Here is a 24,084-nt window from a genome sequence, read left to right on the forward strand (position 1 = left end):
AATACAATTCAATGCCAGGTACCTGAAAACAGTCAGCGTTCAATTAGACATAAAGCTAATGTTTGTAACAATGAGATTGATTACCCATTACAGCAAACCTCCAGGGGAAAACAGGATGTCTTTCAGTGTTTTCAGTATGCCTTTACTTGAGATATACATTATCTAAAAAGTATACATCCTACTGGACTGTGTACTGGAGTAACAGGGGAAAAGCTTTATGGCATGCTAATAGAAAGCTCAATGAGATGATCTAACAGACTTTTTGACCTCCAATATCAAAACAACTCTTATCTGAAAATGAGTTCCTGTAGAGCTATATTTGGGCTATAGCTTCAGTGACTAGATGACCCCATAAGCTTTCACTTCCATGTTTATATTTACCTAATTCCCTATACTGGAAGCAGCTCGTTCCTCAGAAAACACAGTAAAAGAGCTGCAAACTTCTTCCTCCCTTTTTAGCCTGGATAGTCAAGAGATTGGTGTCATCATCAGATGCTGCTTTCTCCCTGTTTTCATCATTTCCTACTTTCTACCCCAGAAGCCAACTGTGTCCTATTCTCATGTAGCTAATAATCATCCAGGTGATGAACTATAGCCATTTTAGAAGAGTCCTTATTATATATAGCCATTTTAGAAGAGTCCTTATCTGTAGAACAGCCCAGGCCTAAGTATTCATTTGTTAGCCAAAAAAAATAATTTCTGTTTATCTCTAGCTTACAGACTACCACTGTGGTACTGATAAGATAGTGAGAAATAAATGCCTTTCTCAAAATAGAACAAACTGTCAGAGACAGTGCTGACAGAACTGTTTCATTTCCCAAATTTAGATTTCTTTTTAAAGTCTAGCATATGTATTCAGACTTCCTTTTATCTTTTATACTTGCTTAGTAGCAAGAGAGTAGAGAGCTTTTACCCTTTCACCAGGTTTTCTGAGTTTCAGATCTTACTTTCAGACAGCAATGCCTGATATCCTGTAAGACCACTAAGAATTTTACTGGTGGTCCTTTTCCAGCATGTAGGTGTGCACTGCTGACAGCTTTATTGCACTGATATCAGCACTGATTCTTGCATTTCTCTCAGCACTAGGTTGATGGAGACATGGGATCCCACTGTTTTAGGGCAAATAAGGGAAGCCTTTGGTGCCAGATATACCAAAACAGGACATAAATGTCACTGTTTTCCCCTTCTCCTGTAATTACTATTTTCTTGTTGTCCATTTAATCTCAGTATCCCTTTTGGAACATGGTAATGATATTTCTGCCTGCAAATGATGACTCAGTGTCTCTCATGTCAGACCAGTTGCAGCAGGCAGGGACAGCTCTTCTGTGCAGCAGTCCTGCTTAAGCACCATACAGCTGTTGCCCTTCTCTGGGATCCCTTCCCAGCACGTCGCCAGTGTGGTTATTCGGCAATCCCACAATGAGCTCTTTCACCAGAGACAATCTGGACTCAGTCCTGGATGCCTCTAAGCATCTTTACTGTGGGCAAACAGCTCCCTTTTGGGGAAACTGAAGCTGGGAATACGCAGAAAGACTTCTCTGCTGTGTGCCTGTAAAACAGCGATATACTGAAGTCTTGGAAAGGTTAATTAGCATCTAAGTAACCAGCTGGTTACCTCTACACCTGATTCTTCTCTCACATTTATTGACACAAGAAACTCTCATTTGACTTTAGGGGACTTTCCGCTCTGGTTTATGCACACATAAGATCCAGGGGATCAGGTCCTCCTCCTTTTATGGGATGTTATTTTTCAGTTGCTGCTTATGAAATGGATTAGTGTAACATTCATAATCTGGAGAAATGGAGAGATTTGAAACAGAACTCTTAATTTGCTGGAAATTATTATAGTTTTAATTGTCCTCCTTGCCTGAAGACACAGTTTAGCTTCCCATAAATGGGATTTTCACATAAAAAATAATATTAAAAACTTTTTAAAATTTGAGAACGTAATTTCAAGTATTTTTAATGTTGATTTATTTAATAAAATACCTATTATAGTATGTAATATGCAGCACCACAAACATACTGCATATGCATAGAGAAAATACACTTGCTATTTTAATTTTACTCTAGAATCATGAAGATAAATTACTACTTTGTGGTTGATGGAATGCCTTCTCTAGATTCCCTGTGCACCGAAAAGAAACAACCTAAGATATTTATCTTACAAAAATATCTAAGCTGTTTCAATCAGTAAAATGTATAAACTGCTTTTACTGATTCTAAGAATTAAATATTCCATCTATGCTGCAGCATTACCATTCCTGATCTGTCACAAAGCACTTAAAAATAATAAATAAAAATGCACAAAGTCAAACATAAAGAAGTTTCAAAGTTTTCTGCAATGAAACATTCAAAAATGAAATACGTGTAGAAATATTTATAGTAATTTTCATTGCAGTAATAGAATTTTGTGGGGAAAAAACCCCAACCCCTACAAATGTGCTTGGAACAGTTTTAACCAAGCTTCTGGAAACTTTTTACAAAGACACTGCAAACAACTATTCAGTCTGCAGTTGCAGTCCACTGCACTTACAATAAGCTATTAGAAATACCAGGACTTTCAAGGATCATGAATCACAAAGTCACAATCATTTAGGTTGGAAGGAAGCTCTTGATATCATCTAGTGCAGCTCCTTGCTAAAGCATAGTCAGCTACAGCAGGTTTGGCCTAGCAACATGCCTGCTTGGGTTTGAAGATCTCTGCAGATGGAGATTCCACTTTCAGCAGTATGTTCCAGTGTTTGACCCCTCACACAGTAAAAAAAATGGTTTCTTGTGTTTAGATGGAATTTCCTGTGTTTCAGTTTGTGCCCATTGCCTCTTGTCCTATCACTGGGCAGCACTGACAAGAGCCTGATTTCCTTTTCATTCCCTCCCATCACACAGTTATACACATTGCTGAGATCCCCCTCAGCCTTCTTTTCCCCAGGCTGAACAGTCCCATCTCCCTCAGCCTCTCTTCATCTGTCAGATGCTTCAGTTTCTTAATCAGCTTCATGGCCCTGTGCTGGACTCACTGCATTAAATCTGTATCTTGTACTGATACACTACAAGAACCGGACCAGGTGTGACCTCACTAGTGCTGTGTGGAGAGGATGGATCACCTCCCTCAACCTGCTGGCAGTGTTCTTCCTAAGGCAGCTCTGGAAGCCAGTGTCCACCCTTGCAGCAAGAGTGCATTGCTGGTTTGTGGTCAGCTTGTCTATCAGGTTATTCTATCCTAAGCTGCTCTCCAGCTGGTCAGCCCCCAACATACGCTGGTGCCTGGGCTTGTTCTAACCCAATTCCCCAGCTTGCTGAGGTCCCTCTGAAAGGCAGCACACCTGTGTGGTATTTCAGTCAATCCTCCAAGTTTCGTATTAGGGTGCACTCCTTCCCATCATCCTGATCGTTAATAAAGATATTAAACAGAATTAGACCCAGTATCGACCCCTGGGGTACACTGGTAGTGACCTGCCTCCATCTGGACTTTGCGGCACTTACTACAGTCCTTTCAGTCTGGTATTTCAGCCAGTTTTCAGTCCACCTCCCTGTCACTTTTTCTAATTCATACTTTGAATGTGATAGAGTTGCCATTCCTTGTATCTCCACAATAGATGCTGAGAGCTGCATTGATACAGCATATGATATCACCCTCTCCCATGCTCAAGTTTTTATACACATCTTGTGATTTCTGTCCTAAGGCATTGTAATGAACCTGTCTATGTAGTTTCTTGGTTCACAAGGGGATCTCAAAATTCAAAAACGGGTGCCTTCAAATCAAACTGTATGGAAATGTTATAGTACAAAGTGGTAAAGAATTTGTAAGTATTGAACAGGGTGTTTCATAGCAGTGAAAAGTATGCTACTTCAGAGCCAATAATATATTTTTCATGCAATGGCTACATAAATATGCCTTGTTTCAGAAATTCAGGCTGAGGTTTTAAAATGCAAAGCTCTTACAAAAATATGAAAATAGGTAAGAATATATGAATAGGACAGCCTCCCCAGTAGACCTGTGGTTCACCAAGTTGAACAGCCTACCTCAGACAAGGACCAACACTTCATTACTCAGAAAAATACAAAATTCCTTTCATTTGCACATTCTGTGAATACATAAAGTGCTGCATCCTCATTAAATTCCAGATTTCCAGTCATGAAAGTGACCAGTGGCATATAAATCAGAGAAAATATTCTTTTCTCTGATTTCAGAGTAGTCCAGATATGGAAAGCAGAGCATGTCTTGCTTGAATATTCTATTCTCTTGAAGGAAAATTTGAAATTTATGTTCTCTTGCAAGAGAAGGGCTTATATCATTTTAAACTGGGGCCTAAAGACTGAAAAGCTGAGTCAATCTCAGGAAGTGCCCTTCTCCCTCCTTTGGTTATACAGAAACTTTCTCAACAAGTTATGTGAGATAAACACATTTTCTTGCAATTATTTTGTATCTAGAATCATATTAATGTCTAATTTTTCTCAAAGGCTAAAATTCTCAGTCATTGTCATATGTGATGGCAATAAGTAATATACAGTCTGTATTTAGAAATAATACTGTTATCAGTTTCCCATGTGTGGATGTTTTGGGCTCATTTCTGCTTATATTGACATGTCTAGTTTTGTCTTTGGCTTCAGCTAGAGTCTGTTCAAGTTTTTCATGCTCTTTACACATTTTTACAGGTCAAAGACTATTGCTGCTTTCTTCTAAAACCTAGGCAAGGAGCACTAATGCCTTGCCACATGTTCCCAGAAAGACCAGTGTCCCTGCATTTTAACACCGCCAAAGATTTGGCAGTATTTGGGCAAATTTTTCCTTCTAACGCTTGATTAATTAATCAAGTCAGGTTGCTTGTTACAAATACAATACTGACTTCTTTTAGACATTCACATTAAGCCACCAAAGGCTATTGCATTGTTACAAGAAATGTCAGTCATGCTGGCAGCAAAATTAAGTATTCTTTCTTTTTGTTTACTGCCATTAAAAAGTTGTGCTCAAGATGTCCTCAGACACAGGAAAAAACAAAACAAAACAAAACAAAAAAACCAAACCTAACCTCTGAAAATATTAATTACAGATTTATTAAAAGCATACAGATGAATTGAAATGTCAAGCAATCACTCTTCACAGTATCACAGTATCACAGTATGTTACAGATTGGAAGGGACCTCAAAAGATCATCTAGTCCAATCCCCCTGCCAGAGCAGGAACACCTAAATAAGGTTACACAGGAATGTGTCCAGGTGGGTTTTGAATGTCTCCAGAGAAGGAGACTCCACAACCCCCCTGGGCAGCCTGTTCCAGTGTTCTGTCACCCTCACTGAGAAGAAGTTTCTTCTCAAGTTTAAGTGGAACCTCTTGTGTTCCAGTTTGTACCCATTAGCCCTTGTCCTATCATTGTTTGCCATTGAGAAGAGCCTGGCTCCATCCTCGTGACACTCCCCCTTTATATATTTATATACACTAATAAGGTCCCCCTGCAGTCTCCTCTTCTCCAAACTATAGAGACCCAGCTCCCTCAGCCTTTCCTCATAAGGGAGATGCTCCACTCCCTTAATCATCTTAGTTGCCCTGCGCTGGACTCTCTCCAGCAGGTCCCTGTCCTTCTTGAACTGAGGGGCCCAGAAGTGGACACAATATTCCAGGTGCGGTCTCACCAGGGCAGAGTAGAGGGGGAGGAGGACCTCTCTCGACCTACTGACCACCCCCCTTCTAATACACCCCAGGATGCCATTGGCCTTCCTGGCCACAAGGGCACAGTGTTGGCTCATGGTCATCCTGCCATCCACTAGGACCCCCAGGTCCCTCTCCCCTACACTGCTCTCTAACAGGTCGTTCCCCAACCTATACTGGAACCTGGGGTTGTTCCTGCCCAGATGCAGGACCCTACACTTTCCCTTGTTATATTTCATCAAGTTATTCCCTGCCCAACTCTCCAGCCTGTCCAGGTCCCGCTGGATGGCAGCACAGCCTTCTGGCATGTCAGCCACTCCTCCCAGCTTAGTGTCATCAGCAAACTTGCTGACAGTACACTCAATTCCCTCATCTAAATCGTTGATGAATATATTAAATAATACTGGTCCCAATACTGACCCTTGAGGCACTCCACTAGATACAGGCCTCCAACTAGACCCTGCCCCATAGACTACAACTCTCTGGCATCTCTCCTTCAGCCAGTTCATGGTCCACCTCACCACCTGATCATTCAGGCCACACTTCCTCAATTTAGCTATGAGGATGCTGTGGGAGACTGTGTCAAATGCTTTGCTGAAGTCAAGGTAGACCACATCCACCGCTCTGCCATCATCCATCCACCGTGTTATTTCCTCATAAAAGGCTAGGAGGTTGGTCAAGCATGACTTCCCCTTGGTAAAGCCATGTTGACTGCCCCTCATAACCCTCTTATCCTTGATATGCCTTAAGATGGCACCAAGGATAAGGTGTTCCATCACTTTCCCAGGGATGGAGGTGAGGCTGACCAGTCTATAGTTACCCGGGTCCTCCTTCTTGCCCTTTTTGAAGACTGGAGTGACATTTGCTTTCCTCCAGTCCTCAGGCACCTCTCCCGTTTCCCAAGACTTGGTAAAGATGATGGAGAGTGGTCTAGCAATGACTTCCGCCAGTTCCCTCAGCACCCGCGGGTGCATCCCATCTGGACCCATGGATTTATGGATGTCCAGATTGCTCAACTGGTCCCTAACCCATTCCTCATCGACTAAGGCAAACTGCTCCATTGACCTGACTTCATCTGAGGTCTCAGGAGTACAGGGCTCTTCAGGACTGCCTCCGGCAGAGTAGACTGAGACAAAGAAGGCATTCAATAACTCTGCCATCTCTGTATCTTCTGTCACCAGGGCACCCATCCCATTCACCAGTGGGCCAACCTTGCCTCTGGTGTTAGTTTTATCAGCTATGTATTTGAAAAAGCTCTTTCTGCTGTCCTTGACCCCTCTCGCCAGATTTAATTCTAAGGACGCCTTAGCCATCCTAGCTGCCTTCCTACATCCTCTAGCAGCAGCCTTATATTTCTCCCGAGTGGCCAGCCCCTCCTTCCATGACCTATAAACTCTCCTCTTCCACTTGAGCATACCCAGCAGTTCCTTATTTAGCCACGCAGGTCTCCTGGCCCTCTTCCTTGACTTCCTACATGTCGGGATGCTCTGCTCTTGAGCTCGGAATAAGCAATCCTTGAATGCCAACCAACTGTCTTGGGCCCCTTTACCTTCAAGCAGCCTTGCCCATGGGATTTCCTCTAGCAATTGCTTGAAAAGGCCAAAGTTTGCCCTGCTGAAGTCCAGGGTTGCAATTCTACTTGCTATTGTACTGGTCCTACCACACAAGATCCTGAATTCCACCATCTCGTGGTCGCTGCAACCAAGGCAGGCCTCAACCCTTACTGCTTCGACCAGACCCTCCTTGTTAGTGAGGATGAGATCCAGCAGCGCTCCTCTCCTGGTTGGCTCATCCACCATTTGGATGAGGAAGTTATCATCCATACACTGGAGGAACCTCCTGGACTGTGGCTGGGTTGCTGAGTAGTCCTTCCAGCAAACATCAGGGAAGTTAAAATCCCCCACGACAACCACGTCCTGTGACTGTGAGGCCGCTCTCAGCTGCCTGTAGAAGGCCTCGTCAACTTCCTCACCCTGACCTGGTGGCCTGTAACAGACACCCACAACAGTATCGCCCCTGCCAGCCTGCCCCTTAATTCTCACCCACAGACTCTCAACTCACTCGTCCCCTGTCCCTGGACAGAACTCAGTACATTGCAGCTGCTCTTGCACATAAAGAGCAACCTCACCACCCTGCCTGGCTGGCCTGTCTTTCCTGAAAAGGACATAGCCCTCCATGACTATATTCCAGTCATGTGAGCTGTCCCACCACGTCTCTGTAATTGCCACCAGATCATAATCTCCTGACTTAACACAGGTCTCTAACTCCTCCTGCTTATTTCCCATGCTGCACGCATTGGTGTATAGGCATTTCAAGGAGGGAGCTGAGCTCACCAATTCCACCCTAGGATTATAGGAGGCCTCCCAGTCTTCATCAATTCTAGAGTGCTGCCCCACTGGGGCAAGCCCAGTTACAACCCCATCCCCCTTCAAATCTAGTTTAAAGCTCTCCAAATGAGCCCTGCTAATTCATGCCCCAGCATCCTTTTGCCTCGGTGAGATAAACCTTTCCCACGTGCCATCATCCGGACTGGTGCCTTACTAAACCAGCCGTTATCAAAGAATCCAAAGCCCTGCCTGCAGCACCAGTCTCGTAGCCAATTGTTTATGGACTGAATTTTCCCATTCAGTCCCACATCATCACCGGAAGATGGAAGAAGTGAGGAGAAGATCACTTGAGCCCCAGACTCTTTCACCATCCGCCCCAAGGCCCTGTAGTCTTTCTTCATCCCCCTCAGACTGCGGGAAGCAGCTTCCCCCCCACCTGTCTGGAAGACCCTAGGAGAGGAAGGAGAAGGAATTCCAGTGGCAGGGAACTTAGTTGCTTTTGACAAGAAGGGAAACATAGAACTACTAATTAACAGTGCAGTTAAAGAAGGGTGAGCAGCTTGTTGCCAAACAGCCACAGGAAAAACCGTAACTGCTGTAATCAAGAGAGCTGTTTACCCAGTCAGTAAAACCAGGTTGAAACAAATGGCATAATGCCCTGAATAACTGTGGTCTGAGAATGGGAAGTTACCAAGGAATATGGCTGCTAGCAGGTAGCTCCTCTCTTGGTCCTGAGGAGCGTGGGGTGAAACAGGTATTGGATTGAAGGTGTCCTGTGCTGTAAGTACCGTGGTAGGCACTGAGCCTGGGTCTCACCCCTGTGAAATAGCAGAAGGATCAAAGAGAAGATCATGTCTGCACACTATCAATATCCTAAGGGAAAAAACAGTCCAAAAGCTCCCCAGCTACTGCTCAGAGTCAACTTTCAGACTACTGGGTATTGAACTGAGCTGCACCAGTTTGCATTTTGTAATGAATCCCAGGAGATTTATGTCTTCAACTAACCATGACTGGAGACAAAATGAGGTTTTCCATTTACTCCGGCATTTATTTGGTCAAGACTTTACTGAAGAGCTAGTAAGCCTTTTTCACAACCTTGACAGCATCTTCCGGAATGCCCCAGAAAAGAATGAAGATTACTTTCACAAATTTCAATCCAAAAGTGATTTTACATGCATCAAAAAGCAAAGCAATACTATATATGCCTCGGCGGGCATTTAAAGGGGTAACAGAAAATGTCCCAGATTTACAGCTACCAGGCTTGCCCTGGACCACTCGCTGCTAAGTAACTCACTGTCAATGTTGAGTCCAGTGCTGTGTGCACTGTAAGGTGTAATTGATAATGGTCACAGCTAACGTTGGGTTTGCTTTTTTAACCCTGCCTATATCAAATTACCCAGAACATCTAGCATAGCTTTACATGATAGTCCGTAGGCGCAGGCCTACATTCTTAATGCCCTGATGTCTTGATATCACATGGATCAGTGACAAGATGTGGTTAAAATAAAGCAATGACTACATATTTGAGGAATACTGAATACTGCTGATTGGGGTACCAATTAAAATCTCAATGCATATAAGGGACATCTTTCTTAGCTTCAGAAATACTAATGTATGGAACCAGTTTCAGGTAATATGTGATCAGATTTTCTCACTCTCTCGTACTCCTTCCTCAGATCAAAAGGGCTCTAACAAGGAGGAACTGGTTGTGTGAGGCAGCCCACCAGGGTCAATAAGGATTTTCAGGACTTGGGACTGACATATCATAGCTTTCAGCTCTAAAACTGCCTTTTTGCTTAGCTTTGATGCAATCTTCTGAGCCTCTGCTACCAAGAAAGCCAGCCAATATTTTTTTTGTGTGATGGCAGCCAAAAATAACAAACAGCATAAAGGTGTATGTGCAATTGAAATGCTTTCCAGCTTTGGACATCTAAGTAGCTGCGTCCACACTGAAGTCAGCTGCTTCGTTATTCAGACTGTCATTTCTACACAGCCCTTTGTGGACACCAAGGATCCGTTTTCGAGCATGTTCCCCGACAAGCAAAGACTCTTTTGATGTTATTTGCGCACATCACCAGGTGTGAGTCATTGTGCTGATAGATCCACATTCCTCTTTTGTTTTTACAAGTTTAGCAACTACCTTAAATTACACCAAAGCAAATAAAAAGAGGATGACACCTAGCAGATCTGACTGACCTCTTTTCTCATATGAACAAGTGTGAAGTGAATGTGATCTGTGGAAACAACTAGATTTATAGTTGAGAAAAAAGCATTGAAGGCAAATGAAAGATCTGACTCAGCTGGAAAACCTGCCTTTAAGTTCTTCACTAAATTCTTCAGGTTTTTCATGTTCCTAGAAAACAACTGGAGGGCAGAGGAGTGCCCCAGGCACCAGGGGCAATGACAGAGTGTCCTGGGTTCAGCAGAAGCAGTCAGTTTTTCTTCTTCTTAGTAGCTGGTGCAGCGCTGTGGTTTTGACTTTCGGCCTGGGAATAATACTGATAAAGCCGATGTTTTCAGTTGCTGGTCAGAATGTTTACCCTGACCAAGGACTTTGTGAGTCTCATGCTCTGCCAGGGAGGAGGAGAAGCCGGGATGAAGCAGAGACAGGACACCTGACCCAAACTAGCCAAAGAGGTATTCCATACCACAGCACGTCATGCCCAGGATGTAGAACGGAGAGTTGCCTGGAAGGGCTGGAACACTGCGGGGTGGGGGTGAGGTACCGGTTGGTGAGCGGTTGTATTCTCTTCCTTGTTATTTCCTTTATCATTATTATTACTGGTGGTAGCAGTAGTGATTTGTGTTACACCTTAATTACTAAACTGTTCTTATCTCAACCCGTGGGAGCTGCATTCTTTTGATTCTCCTCCCTGTCCTCCCAGAAGTGGAGGCAAGAAAGGTGGGGGGGGAAGTGGACTGCGTGGTTCTGATTTACGGCCTGGGCTTAAACCACGACACAGAGCAATTAAAGTGTTCCACTATGCTTCCCATACCAGAACTTTAAACATCCTGTAGTGCTTGCCATAAAGGCTGTCCCCATGAGGCCTGGCTGCTAATGGGTTTTTGGTCACCAGGGCTGGCAGATCCACAGTAGCCAGACAGGGCAGTATCCTCCTCATGCACCTTTGGTTACTGACTTGGAACATGCCTCAGCTGCACGTGCCACATGCATTCCTGCAGCATGGAGAAGATGTGGAGGTCAGAGGGAAATGGGAGAAATATGGGATCTGCATAAAACCATAGGAATGGCTAGCAGGAGACAGTTCAAGCTGAGAGGAGAGTTCTGTTACTGTCATTTAAGCTTTCTGTAAAGCAAACACTGGGTAAGAGATGAATAACCTCATGCAATGCTCACAGCCTTTAACTGGAGCATAGCAGCAATGGCACCTGCACACAGCATACACCAATCTCATCTGTAAGTAGATCCATCATTGCAGAACACAGTTACAGTTGTCTCCTAAAAGTATATTATTTTGTTGAGTGATGAATGGTATTGTGAAATATTACCAATTATCAGCACCCTTTATTGCAAAGCTCATTAACTTCCTGACAAATCTAGTGCTGACAGCACTTTAATTTTGTTTTATTGCCTCATTATATCTCACCAATTTCTGTCTCTGGTTTACAGTTAATAATGAAAGACAGAGGAACTGCACTGTGCTACATAATCAGAAAAATAAGCATTCATCTTTTTAAAAGTCCCCAGTTTAGGCCACAGGAATAGCGGGTACTAGACAATGCATGCACTGAGAAGATGATTAAAGTTTAATAAAACTGCCAAGTGAAATAAACCAACCTTGCAAAACATTCTGTTTGCTAGGTGCTTGGATTTTAGCTGTTAAAAAATTCTTTCTCAACAGGCTGTTTAAATGTGCAGCAGATTAACGTTGTGACTGCCAAGTCACAATTCATTTTCTTGCATGATCTGTTGAGACTTGGTAATAAAAAAGACTGCTAAAATGACACATCCAGAAGACTCTACAGCAAGTGCTATATAGAATAAATGCACTATGACTTAATGAATCACCATAAAACGCATTCTTCCCTTTTACTGTCCAAGCGAAGCTGTGGAGCTGGGTCTTTGACCACTGTCTTCACGGAAGAGGGTCAGATTCTCTACCCACCTCATCATCAGCAAGTGTCCAAGTTGTATACCACTACCAGTGAGATTTGACAGAGCTTTCCAGCATTTTTTACACATGCATGTGATTATACAAAATCCAAGGCAGTGAGAAATCAGATGCATCCATATATGAAATCTATAGCCACTTGAAACAACCTTTCACGTAAATTCAGCACAGAACTCTATTAAATTGTAAAAATTACTCTATTAGTGGATTACTAATTATTAACTGATTTGCTATGCAGTACCTCAGGTAACATTTAATGAATTCTCTTCACAAGTCATATTCTCTGTAGAGCTGTAGGTGAGTTAATACAGAATGGTTCATAGATGACTTATTCCCATGATTCTGCCTGACGTGTCAATGTGGGTCCCGTATGTCAAACATTTCCTCCGCTTTCTCCATCACAATATCTGAAGAAAACAAGCCAAACAACAAACAGAGTTTCTTGAAGGCCAGAATGTTCCCAAGGGATTTGCAGTTACTTTAATGAGAACATCACGTGCCTTTTGCAAGGTTTTGAAGGGCAGAGCGCATCAGCTCCCTGACTCAGAGGCAGGCCTGACTGAGGAGAGAGAGACTTCAAGTAATTGGGAAACCATGATACCTCAGTGCTACCCTAAGTTCAAGAGGCAGCCTGGCTCTCAGGAAGATAAGCTTTTCTTTGGGCCACTTTGGAAACACTAAGTGGCCTTGAGCAGGGAGAAAAGTCCTACTGAACAAATCCGTCTGTGCAGCTCCCAGCAGAGCAGGCTCCTGCTTTGATATCAGAGGCAGATAGAAATACCCACCCAGGCAGATGCTTGCTGCATAGCGAATGAAAAGAAGGGCTTAAAGCTAAATCTACAATGGCTTGTCCATCACAGTGCTATCTGAGATATCCTGTCCTCTCCCCTCATTCTTCCCAGTGATTATTTCTGCTCACACTTGCAACTTATTTTAAATCATATTGCAAGGCTCTTGAGAGGAGGCTGAATGCCTCTGTGACTCTGTATTAGCTCAGCTCCAGGTGCAGGTACTGCTGGAGCTAATACAGTAATACACACACATATATATGCCTGCATATATATATATACACACACAAATATGAAAGCGCTTTCTTAATAGGAGAGCATTAAGTTCCCCAGCAAAACTCTTGTTCAAAGCAAGGATAGCAAAAATATGCAAAATTAAAAGGTCACATGCACATCAGAAAAGCTTGCATTTTTCATTTTCCCATGCTTACTCTGTGACAAGAAGGAGAATTTATACAAAGCTTTAATTAGTACTGGGTGGTGAGAACTGGAAAGCTTTATGAAAACACCCATTTACAATTTTATCTGGAGGCTCCTAAAGATAATGAGATAAACCTCATATTTTTTCTTCCCCTGTGCTTGGCTTTTCAATAATACTGCCCACATATACTGTACCATGTACAGCATTATCTGTAGAAAGCCACTGCAAAGCAAGATCATGAGAAAAAAAAGATATGCTATCTTTAAGGAAAAATAATTTTGTTTCTTTATGCTTTTGACAATGGTTTTGAAAAGCGTGTATTTTGAAATGATGTGGAAGAGTGTGCACAGACCCCCAAGTCAGGGAAATGCATGATTTTTTTTCAGGGAACAAAAATCACCCATTGTAGCAAGGCCCATATTAACTGGTATCTGTGGTATTCAGCTGAATGTACTGACAAAGAGTCTCACTGAGAGGGAGCCCAGCTACCTGGAGGGCGGCTACCGGTGATCTCTATTCCCCCACTGTCATGGTAATAAACCCCCAGGTTTGAATCTGCTGCCTGGCAGATTGCCTGTGCCAATATCCTTTCTTCTCTTGTGTCTTAACTAAAACAATCCCACAAAAAACCCAAGAAGGGATATTGAGATAAAATAAATATTTTCAGGGTTCTGCATGTCTTTTATTCTGTAACCAAGGAAATGTTCGGGGTTTTTTTTCTGAAAGTTTGTTTAAGACAAAACATGGAAAGTGACAGACTAGATTCACAAAATCGTTAGTGCTGGTGGTAACAATGCTCAGGTAATAAATGTCCCAGCCTAAGATGGGGAAGACTTCACGTCAGATGTCTCCTTGACTAAGAGGATGTGAACCTTGCCCTCTTTCTGTGCTCTGATCACCATGCAGGCTGCTCCCAGGTACCGCCAATCCAGAGCAGTGGTTGAGGCAGACCTTTGTAAGAATGTAATGTCTTATAAAGACATTTTTATAAGTAGAAAAATCAAAGTGTAAATAGAACTCTGACACTGGATAATGTAGTCACTTTAGTTTTTCAGTAAGGTAAAAATACCTTTCTTGAGAAGGAACTTCAGTCTCATGGTCTGAACCACCAAGTGCCCTATACTCACTTTAATTTCTGCATGTTAAACATCTCTTCATGAAAAATCTATATTTAGCAAAAGTTGAGATTTTTGTGCTCAGAGTGCTGTCTACAACAGGAGTGGTCACCTTTTAACTCTCCATCTGCATTGTCTCATGAGCCTAGAGCAGTCCTCGTGCAGGAGACAGGCCCTGCCATGGGTCAGAAAGTGTTGAGGGTATTATTTGAATTCTCCACGATGGGAAAAAGCAAACCAGAATGTGCTGCTAAGGCTGCAGTCATCGACTTGCCCAGTGTAACTTCAGCCTGCAAAAATGAAGTGCTGGGACCCTGGGAGAGCTGCTGACTGCAAATTGGTCCCAAAGCTGACAGGAGATTCAGGTATGCAGCTTGCAGGATCGGGGACATTTGGCTACCCATGGAACACCTCTCATATGAGGAAAGGCTGAGAGAGCTGGGGTTGTTCAGCCTGGAGAAGACTCCATGGAGACCTTATTAAGGCCTTTCAGTACTTAAAAGGGGCCTATAAGAAAGATGTGGAAAGACTTTTTAGCAGGATGAGGGGTAATGGTTTTAATCTAAAAGAGAGGAGTTTCAGGCTGGATGCAAGGAAAAAATTCTTTACAATGAAGGTGGTAAAATACTGGGAACATGTTTCCCAGAAAGGTGGTGGATGTGCCATCCCTGGAGACATCCAAGGCCAGGCTGGATGTGGTTCTGGGCAATCTGATCTAGTTGAAGATATCCTTGCTCATTGCAGAAGGGTTGAACTAGATGACCTTTGAAGGTCCCTTCCAACCCAAACTATTCTATGGTTCTCTGATTTTGAAAAATTTGTCACTGCTTCCCTTCCCACTAAGAAGCAGATGTTCTGGATAGAAATGTATATGAATTGTTGCAGACAGTAATTTTTTCCTGCAAATCTTTTGCTGCTGGCTGGACAGGAAGATGAAGCTAACCATCCCAGCAGCACATTCAGGCCCTATGTTGGCTCAACACACCCCCTTAATCCACAGCTCCATCCACAAGGCATTTTCTCTGACCGAGTTCTGTTGATTTGAAGGAAGATGGAGGATGTCATCCCTCCCTCTCATGCTTTTATAACTGTTGGAACAAAGGGGTTTATTCTTGTTATGTCCCTCTGATGAGTAATACAAGATAACCAACAGGACTTACAAAGAAAAGATGAGAAATACAACTGAAGAAGAAAAAGAAACAGCTGCTGCTGGGCACTGCAGGTAGGCAAAGCTGGTGGGGTGCCCCACAGCACATTCCTCTGTGCCTAATGGCTGCAGGTAAAGTGAGAGGAAGAGTAGCAAAAAGATTACAGGGATGTTTCTCTCCAGTGCCCTTTGGTCTTTGTTTTAGTATTTGCCAGGCATCGTCTGTGGTTCAGAGATCTATATCTACATTTAAAAAAACAAACTTACTTTCCTTTTTTTTTTTTTTTTTTAATTTTAAAAAATGTTTTTGCTCAATCTATTTTGAAGGAATTGTTACTGCACCTGAAGCTCTGTATAGATTTTAGCAGCACTGCTTTAAGATCCAAAATACCTGGTCTTCTAACCTGCAGTGTGTTTTACTAAGAGACTGCAACTCTGTAATTTCAGTAGCATAGAACAACAGTGACCACCACATGCTTCTTCACTTACACAGCTAGTTGTTACACTGCTGGTATTAGTTACCAGAAAGCTTCAAGCTGATGTGCAGTCATGCTAATTAGGACTAGAAACTCATACCAAATACAAATACATGGGAGGCCACTCTCTTCCACTGGTAACAGCTTCTCTTAAGAAGTCTTTCATAAATGATTTTTTATCAAGAGCCACCTTCACTATGCATCTCTTGACATTTCTTTATTGAACAACACAGAATATTTATATGCAATTTCTAGCTGATACTAGTCTCAGAAGTGAAGAGCAGGTGAGTAATGCATATTGTTCCTTCACTGGCTGTTTCCAAATCATAAACTAAGTGTCTGCCCAGCTTTTATTAGAAAAGGGGAATATGACAGTATTTGGTTTCATTTCCAAGAACAGAGGACACTATTTCTTGGAATGAATTTAATTTACTAACACTTAAATTGTTTGTAAAGGTCATGTACATCAGGAGTACTAAACTATTACTAATGCTTTTCTGGCTTAGAATATGCTTGAAGGACAGACAAGCAAATCCAAGGTGATTGCTCTGTGCAATTTAAGCCATAATGCAGCCTCCTAACAAGAGTTTATATCCACTCAGTGCAGTGATAACTACAGAGAAAGATAATGACACACCGCGGGTGCTGAGGGAACTGGCGGAAGTCATTGCTAGACCACTCTCCATCATCTTTACCAAGTCTTGGGAAACGGGAGAGGTGCCTGAGGACTGGAGGAAAGCAAATGTCACTCCAGTCTTCAAAAAGGGCAAGAAGGAGGACCCGGGTAACTATAGACTGGTCAGCCTCACCTCCATCCCTGGGAAAGTGATGGAACACCTTATCCTTGGTGCCATCTTAAGGCATATCAAGGATAAGAGGGTTATGAGGGGCAGTCAACATGGCTTTACCAAGGGGAAGTCATGCTTGACCAACCTCCTAGCCTTTTATGAGGAAATAACATTGTGGATGGATGATGGCAGAGCGGTGGATGTGGTTTACCTTGACTTCAGCAAAGCATTTGACACAGTCTCCCACAGCATCCTCATAGCTAAATTGAGGAAGTGTGGTCTGGATGATCAGGTGGTGAGGTGGACCATGAACTGGCTGAAGGACAGAAGCCAGAGAGTTGTAGTCTATGGGGCGGAGTCCAGTTGGAGGCCTGTATCTAGTGGAGTGTCTCAAGGGTCAGTATTGGGACCAGTATTATTTAATATATTCATCAATGATTTAGATGAGGGAATTGAGTGTACTGTCAGCAAGTTTGCTGATGACACTAAGCTGGGAGGAGTGGCTGACACGCCAGAAGGCTGTGCTGCCATCCAGCGAGACCTGGACAGGCTGGAGAGTTGGGCAGGGAGAAACTTGATGAAATATAACAAGGGAAAGTATAGAGTCCTGCATCTGGGCAGGAACAACCCCAGGTTCCAATATAGGTTGGGGAACGACCTGTTAGAGAGCAGTGTAGGGGAGAGGGACCTGGGGGTCCTAGTGGATGGCAGGATGACCATGAGCCAACACTGTGCCCTTGTGGCCAAGAAGGCCAATGGCATCCTGGGGTGTATTAGAAGGGGGATGGTCAGTAGGTCGAGAGAGGTCCTCCTTCCCCTCTACTCTGCCCTGGTGAGACCACATCTGGAATATTGTGTCCAGTTCTGGGCCCCTCAGTTCAAGAAGGACAGGGACCTGCTGGAGAGAGTCCAGCGCAGGGCAACTAAGATGATTAAGGGAGTGGAGCATCTCCCTTATGAGGAAAGGCTGAGGGAGCTGGGTCTCTATAGTTTGGAGAAGAGGAGACTGAGGGGTGACCTTATTAGTGTATATAAATATATAAAGGGGGAGTGTCATGAGGATGGAGCCAGGCTCTTCTCAATGGCTAACAATGATAGGACAAGGGGTAATGGGTACAAACTGGAACACAAGAGGTTCCACTTAAACTTGAGAAGAAACTTCTTCTCAGTGAGGGTGACAGAACACTGGAACAGGCTGCCCAGGGAGGTTGTGGAGTCTCCTTCTCTGGAGACATTCAAAACCCGCCTGGACACATTCCTGTGTAACCTTATCTAGGTATTCCTGCTCTGGCAGGGGGATTGGACTAGATGATCTTTTGAGGTCCCTTCCAATCTCTAACATACTGTGATACTGTGATACATCTAGAAAACTAAAGCAATAAAAAAAGATAGTATCATCTCATTATTCATTATTCTTATACCTTTTTCTGAGGGAACCAAACTGGGAAAAACAAGATAGAGATAAGCAGGGTTTCAAAATAATTTTTGGCAATGATAATAACATACTTATATAGGACATCTCATTCAAAACAGCTTTTCACCCAGAGATTTTAATTAATTGCATACATCAGACAAAGGAATCACAGAAACTCTACCATTTCTGAGGAACAGCTCACAGTGATTCTACAGCAAAGATAAAGGATGAGCTGTGGAAGTCATCTTCTCCAGCTGATACACAGGCTGTGCTGCTCACACTGACTCAAAACTTTGATCAGTGGAGGCAGCTGCCTCTCGACACAGAGATATACCACAGGGGAGGCTGGGAAATGCAAGGACTTGGAGATTGCCAGTTTTCAAACAATTGCTGCTGTATGAGGTCTCACAGCACGCACCTGCCCCCTGCACCCAGATGCACAGCCCTGATTAGCGTTATACACGAGGCTGGACTGGACCATCCCAGTCTCCATCCCTGTCCCCATCCCCTGGCTGCCTGGCTGAGGCTCCTCCCAACTCCTCATGCCACCCAATGCTCCCCCCTCCTGCCAGCATCACTGCTATCACTCCAGCAGCTCTCCACACAGCCATCACTCCACAGCACCAGGGCACCATTTCTGCAGGTGTACAATGGCTACAACAGACATACCGCCTTCCTGCAGGATTCCAAATTAACTTGTCCTTTCTGTGAGAAATGCAGACTTCGATGGAGACAGAGCAGTGCGGAGTGCCTTCCAAAACTTGCCCATCACTTCTGGACCTTCTCCGGGTCTGGCTCTCTGCTTCCACAGCAGCTGTGCCTAGGGGAGAAAGGCAGAAGTGGTGCCCTTAGCCAGGCATCAGCTCCTCATGCACAGGTCATCTCTGTTACAGCAATGGACAGCCAGCACACCTAGAGACATTGAAATCCTTCCAGATGCTTGACCATGAGGACATTCTCATCTGATAGTTTTAGGAATATTGATGTTTTAAAAGAACAGCAAAATATGTGCTTTAAAAGCCAACAGTCTCAGATCAACCTAGCTGCTAACATCTAGAACACAATGATCAACAGAGCTAAATTGTTGGTTCCTTAGGGAATAGGTATTCTACATTGAAAATGAAGAAATTAGTGGTTTTATTTAATACTGCGCATGCTGGTGCACTTCTTTGCAACTACTTTGTAGATATGGTGCATTAGGGCATTAGCCTGTATTAGTTCCAACCCTAAAGGAGTGAGAAAGGAGGATCAAAACATCTGCAAAAAATCCAAACTGCATGTGAGATATGGATTCAGCTTCTGCAGCTGGGGATATCCTCACCCTTCCAGGTTTTGGAATGTCTGGGAAGCTTTGTTCTCTTCTCTTCATGTGCAGAGGACACCTTTCAGGATTCAGTGTGAGAATACAGCCTGGTGGCTCTGTGCACCTTCTTTCTGTCTGGAGGTTGAAATCACTTCTGTTTTCAACTGCTTCACAGCAAACTTGAGTATTGTACCTGTCTTACAGGAAGACACTTCCTGGGTTGTATAGAAATTGAATCAATCTTATTCAAAATATGAATAAGACCTTGGACAGGGATTGGAACTAGATGATCTTGAAGGTCACTTCCAACCCAAACCATTCTATGGTTCTATGGTTCTGTGATGACATATGTCTTTTTCTGCTTCCAGCTTCTATGCTCCTGCCTCTCCCAACTCCAGCTGCTACTGCTGCTCCTCAGAAACGACAAGGTGGGTATTTTGCACAAGGCGGGTAATTTGTGCTGGCCAGCACCTGGTGGCAGTAAGCACCTCACCATGCTTTGCACTTCAAGAACACACATGGCAACAGATTTTATAACACTAAGCACATATAACAGTAGGAAAATGGTGAGATTATCTTACTATCTGAGGATGCTGTATTCAGTGATTTTGCTAACAAATATTTTATTCATAAGGCCCTATGACAGTTATACAGTGTTTTCTGACTAAAATGTTTTTTTCAAGAATTGTCCACAAAGTAAAACTATTATGAGTTAAGGCTTAACCAGTATGTTATAATAAGATGATTAGCTAGGGGTTTCTGCAGTTAATGACAGAATTACTCCAAGGAACTTCTGAATCATCTTTGGTTTGATGTGGGTATTTCCAGCATAATTGCCCAATCTGATCTAAGTATACCACGTGGCTGCCTGAGGTACCTTAGATTGACCAAGATTGACAATGAACACTTTTTAGCCCATTGCTCTTAATAATATAAACCTTCCCATTGCCCCATCAAGTTTGGAAAGTTTTCCTGCTTTACAGTCAAAAAGAGTACATAAGCACCAGGCTGAGTGGGCTCTTCTCTTCCCCAGAGCCTCTATATTAGCACAGGATTCCTGTTGTTTTGCCCAGGTAGTGCACCATCTTGGCTCTCTCTGAACTGTTAACATTTCTGTTTTACATACATATGTATATTGTACTTGGACATACATTGTCTTATATTTCCTCCCTATACGTGATGCCAGCCCGCTAGCTTGTTCATGTTAACTTCTTCTCTTTGTCCATCAGTCTCTCAAAGTTCAGTTCATGACTTTATGTTAGTGTCACAGGTTTTTTTACATAGCTTAATGCACTGCTATCTGAGTGTACTTAATGTAGTCTAACATCTAGGTCTTGACGTCAGGTGTCATGATACAGGGTATGGTAGCCATTGGTGGGTAACAAGTGAGCAGAATTATGTTCAGTAAGGTTACAAGAAGTAAGAGTTGTTTTAGGAGGGAGCATTCCTTGCATGTATTTAGGGAGATGTAGTATCTGCTATACACTTTGCTTTACATGAGCTTTCTTTCATCTAGTATTCATTTTTAATCTCTTTCCAGATCTTTTTTGCTATAATGTTTTCCAGAAGGGAACATTAAGGGTAGGGCAATAGTTGACAACCCAGAGAATGCTTTCACCATAAGTGCAAAAGCTGAGGCAGAATGGTCTCATACAAGAAAATGAGAGCACTATGTTTCAGAGATGATATAAGCCCTCTTTAAATATTTCAAACTAAACCAGACAAAGAACTAGAAGCTGTCTCACCTCTGATGTGTATAATCCTATTATTACAGAATTCAGTTCAATAGGGATTAACTCAAATTTAGGTTGTATTTGGCACCTTAATTTCAGTTGAAAAGCATTTCTTATTCCAGAGAAAAATGTCTACAGGAACTACTGGTTTTTTAAAAGGCTTCAAACAAAACAAGAAAACTGTAAGCCACTTAACCACCCATCCTTGAAGGCAGGAGAACAATGTTCTGCTATTGAATATCTGTATTTTTACTCAGGCAGCTTTTGAAAATACTTATAAAATGTATGCAGTAGACAAGAATAGTAGAACAAGTTCCACTTGAGTAAATACGTATTGAATATTTATTGACTCTAAACCATTTTACAAGTTAAAACAAGTCAAAGAGAATGAATATCTTCAAATACATGTTTTCTTTAAATTAGAACAAAGTAACCACTTAACAGTCCAAGATGGAACATGGCATATTGTGAAGACAGCTAATTTACCTTTCATTGTCAGAGCTGATCCTGTGTGGGGGTGTTATTTCCCTGGATAATGCAAGCCACCATCCTCCAAATGCACATGCTTCCTTATGCATGGAAGTGTTTATTTCTCATGGCACCTTAGTTTTGCAGGGCCACTGTTCTCTGCAAAAAATGGTGATCCCTGCCCTAATTCTTACTGTTAGTATATGTTAAAAAAGGAAATGAACTACTAATTACTATACAGCTGGGAAATAGCTTAGAAGATGTATTTTAGATCCTCAGGGTGCTGGTGGTACACCATCTTCTCTGGCAGCAAGGCTATTTTAACAAGTTCCCCACCTGCACGCTGCAGTTCCTCATCTTGTCAGGTCTGCATGATGGGGACCTACCATGAACTGCCTCAGTGGCATTAAAAACCTGACAAATCAAATAAATAGACACAGTTCTTCATGGGTTGGTTTTCTGATTGTTTTTTAAACCAGGACTGTTAATGTAATTCTGTCCTCAGCCTCTCTGCACTCTACTAATATGCAGACAGCATGAATTCCTGAGCTTTTGAAGGGTGAAATGAATATTGGCTCATTTAATTTGCAAGAGGGAAAGTGAAAGGGAATTTTGGTCCTACAAGCACAGACTTCAAACCAGGTTAATACCCTAATAGCATGTATTGAGACCTAGGCACAGAAAAATCTAGATTTAATTATGCTGCATATTATGTTTTGTTAAATATTTTAAGAAATAAATTATATTTGAGGGTAATAAAATAATTGTACTGGAATATAATAACATCTCAGGCACTGAGGGAATCAAAGGTATGAAAGATTTCTCATAAAAATGTAATCCTTGGGATATAACCTTGTTATTTGCATTTCAATTTCATGCAGACACTTTATCCAATAGGTTCAAGAGTTCTCAGTGCTAGTTATTGGGATTTGCTTGTGTTAAATTAGCCCCAGAAGGTTTTTCCCTGTAATCCCTGTATAAAGAAGATATTAAATATTTCAATAACAATAATTTTGAAGTCTAATATGAATTCTAGAAAATTAAAAAATACCTACTTCATTTCAGAAGAGTTTCTTGTTCACTAAACTTGATACACATTTCTCCTTCTCCCAAGACTGAAAGAAGAAAACAGTAACTTTTTTTATACAATGTTGGAACAACATGCCAACATTTGTACTAGATAATTTACCTGAGGAAGTATATAAAGACAATTACAAAGAAGCTTTTGTTAAAGTTCAACTTTTACATATGCTTCAGGTATTTAAGTATTGTGATTGCAAAGCTGGAATAACAACAAGGTACCTCTGAGTAAAGGATGCAGCCTTCTAACCTAGGAAAGAGAAATTCATATGAGCACAAAGTGGTTAATGGGTCACAAATTCTCTAGACACCTCAACAAAATCTTACACATGTAGGTACATTTACAGCAGGTCACTCCATAAGATTAAGGATATACTTAGGAATCTGCACCTAAGTGGCCTATTTTGTGTACCTATCAGGGCCTCATTTTTCTCTATGTTTTGGCAAATTTAAAAAGAAATTCAGTCATATTGATAAGTAATGTCATATTGATCTGGAGGCCTAAAGAAATCCTGGCATTGCCAGGATGATGTGGGCAATTGTCTTTACTAGTAAGCTGTTGCTGTGGCATCAGAATTAAAACAGGGTTGAGTTTAGCTCTGCTGTCACGGTTCAATTATTTATGAATTCAGCTCACTGTTCTTGGAGGTACCATTGAGAAAACCTTTTCTGTTGCTCTCTGTACTTTCTTATCTCTAGTTTATGGACTAAATTGTGGAAAGCAAAGCGGATTAACTATGTAGTGTGCAGAGGTGTCAGCCTGAAATTAAATAATACGACAGTGAAAATTGTCTTTCTCAGCATCTGTCTATACTGCAGACTATAGGATAGGACAGAGATGATTAAACCTGTTTCAAGATTTCTGAATAGCACTGACAGTTATATTATGGACATATCTACTTGAAATTATGAAGTCTAAACATGATTTTATTAGCAAAAATGCACCGTTATATTTCTAGTCAGTAATTTTGGTCTTACAGCCCTGTTCTGACTGCCTTGCTTGCTAATTCATAGACTAAAAGATTTCTGAATTTTCTTTATTTCTGTAAATCCAATGCCTGTGCTTTTAAGTGTATAGGAATGGGGTTTTGAATTTTATCAGCTTGATGGAAGAAATTGACATCAGAACCTGAAATGAAGCTCCAGAATTTTTGCAATGGATAATACCAAACAAAGGTCAGTAAATTTCATAATCAAAAGCTGTATATTATGAAACAAAGGTCAATAGTTCATTAAATCTC

Source organism: Psittacula echo, assembly GCF_963264785.1.
Source record: "Psittacula echo genome assembly, chromosome: 3".
Classification (NCBI taxonomy): domain Eukaryota; kingdom Metazoa; phylum Chordata; class Aves; order Psittaciformes; family Psittacidae; genus Psittacula; species Psittacula echo.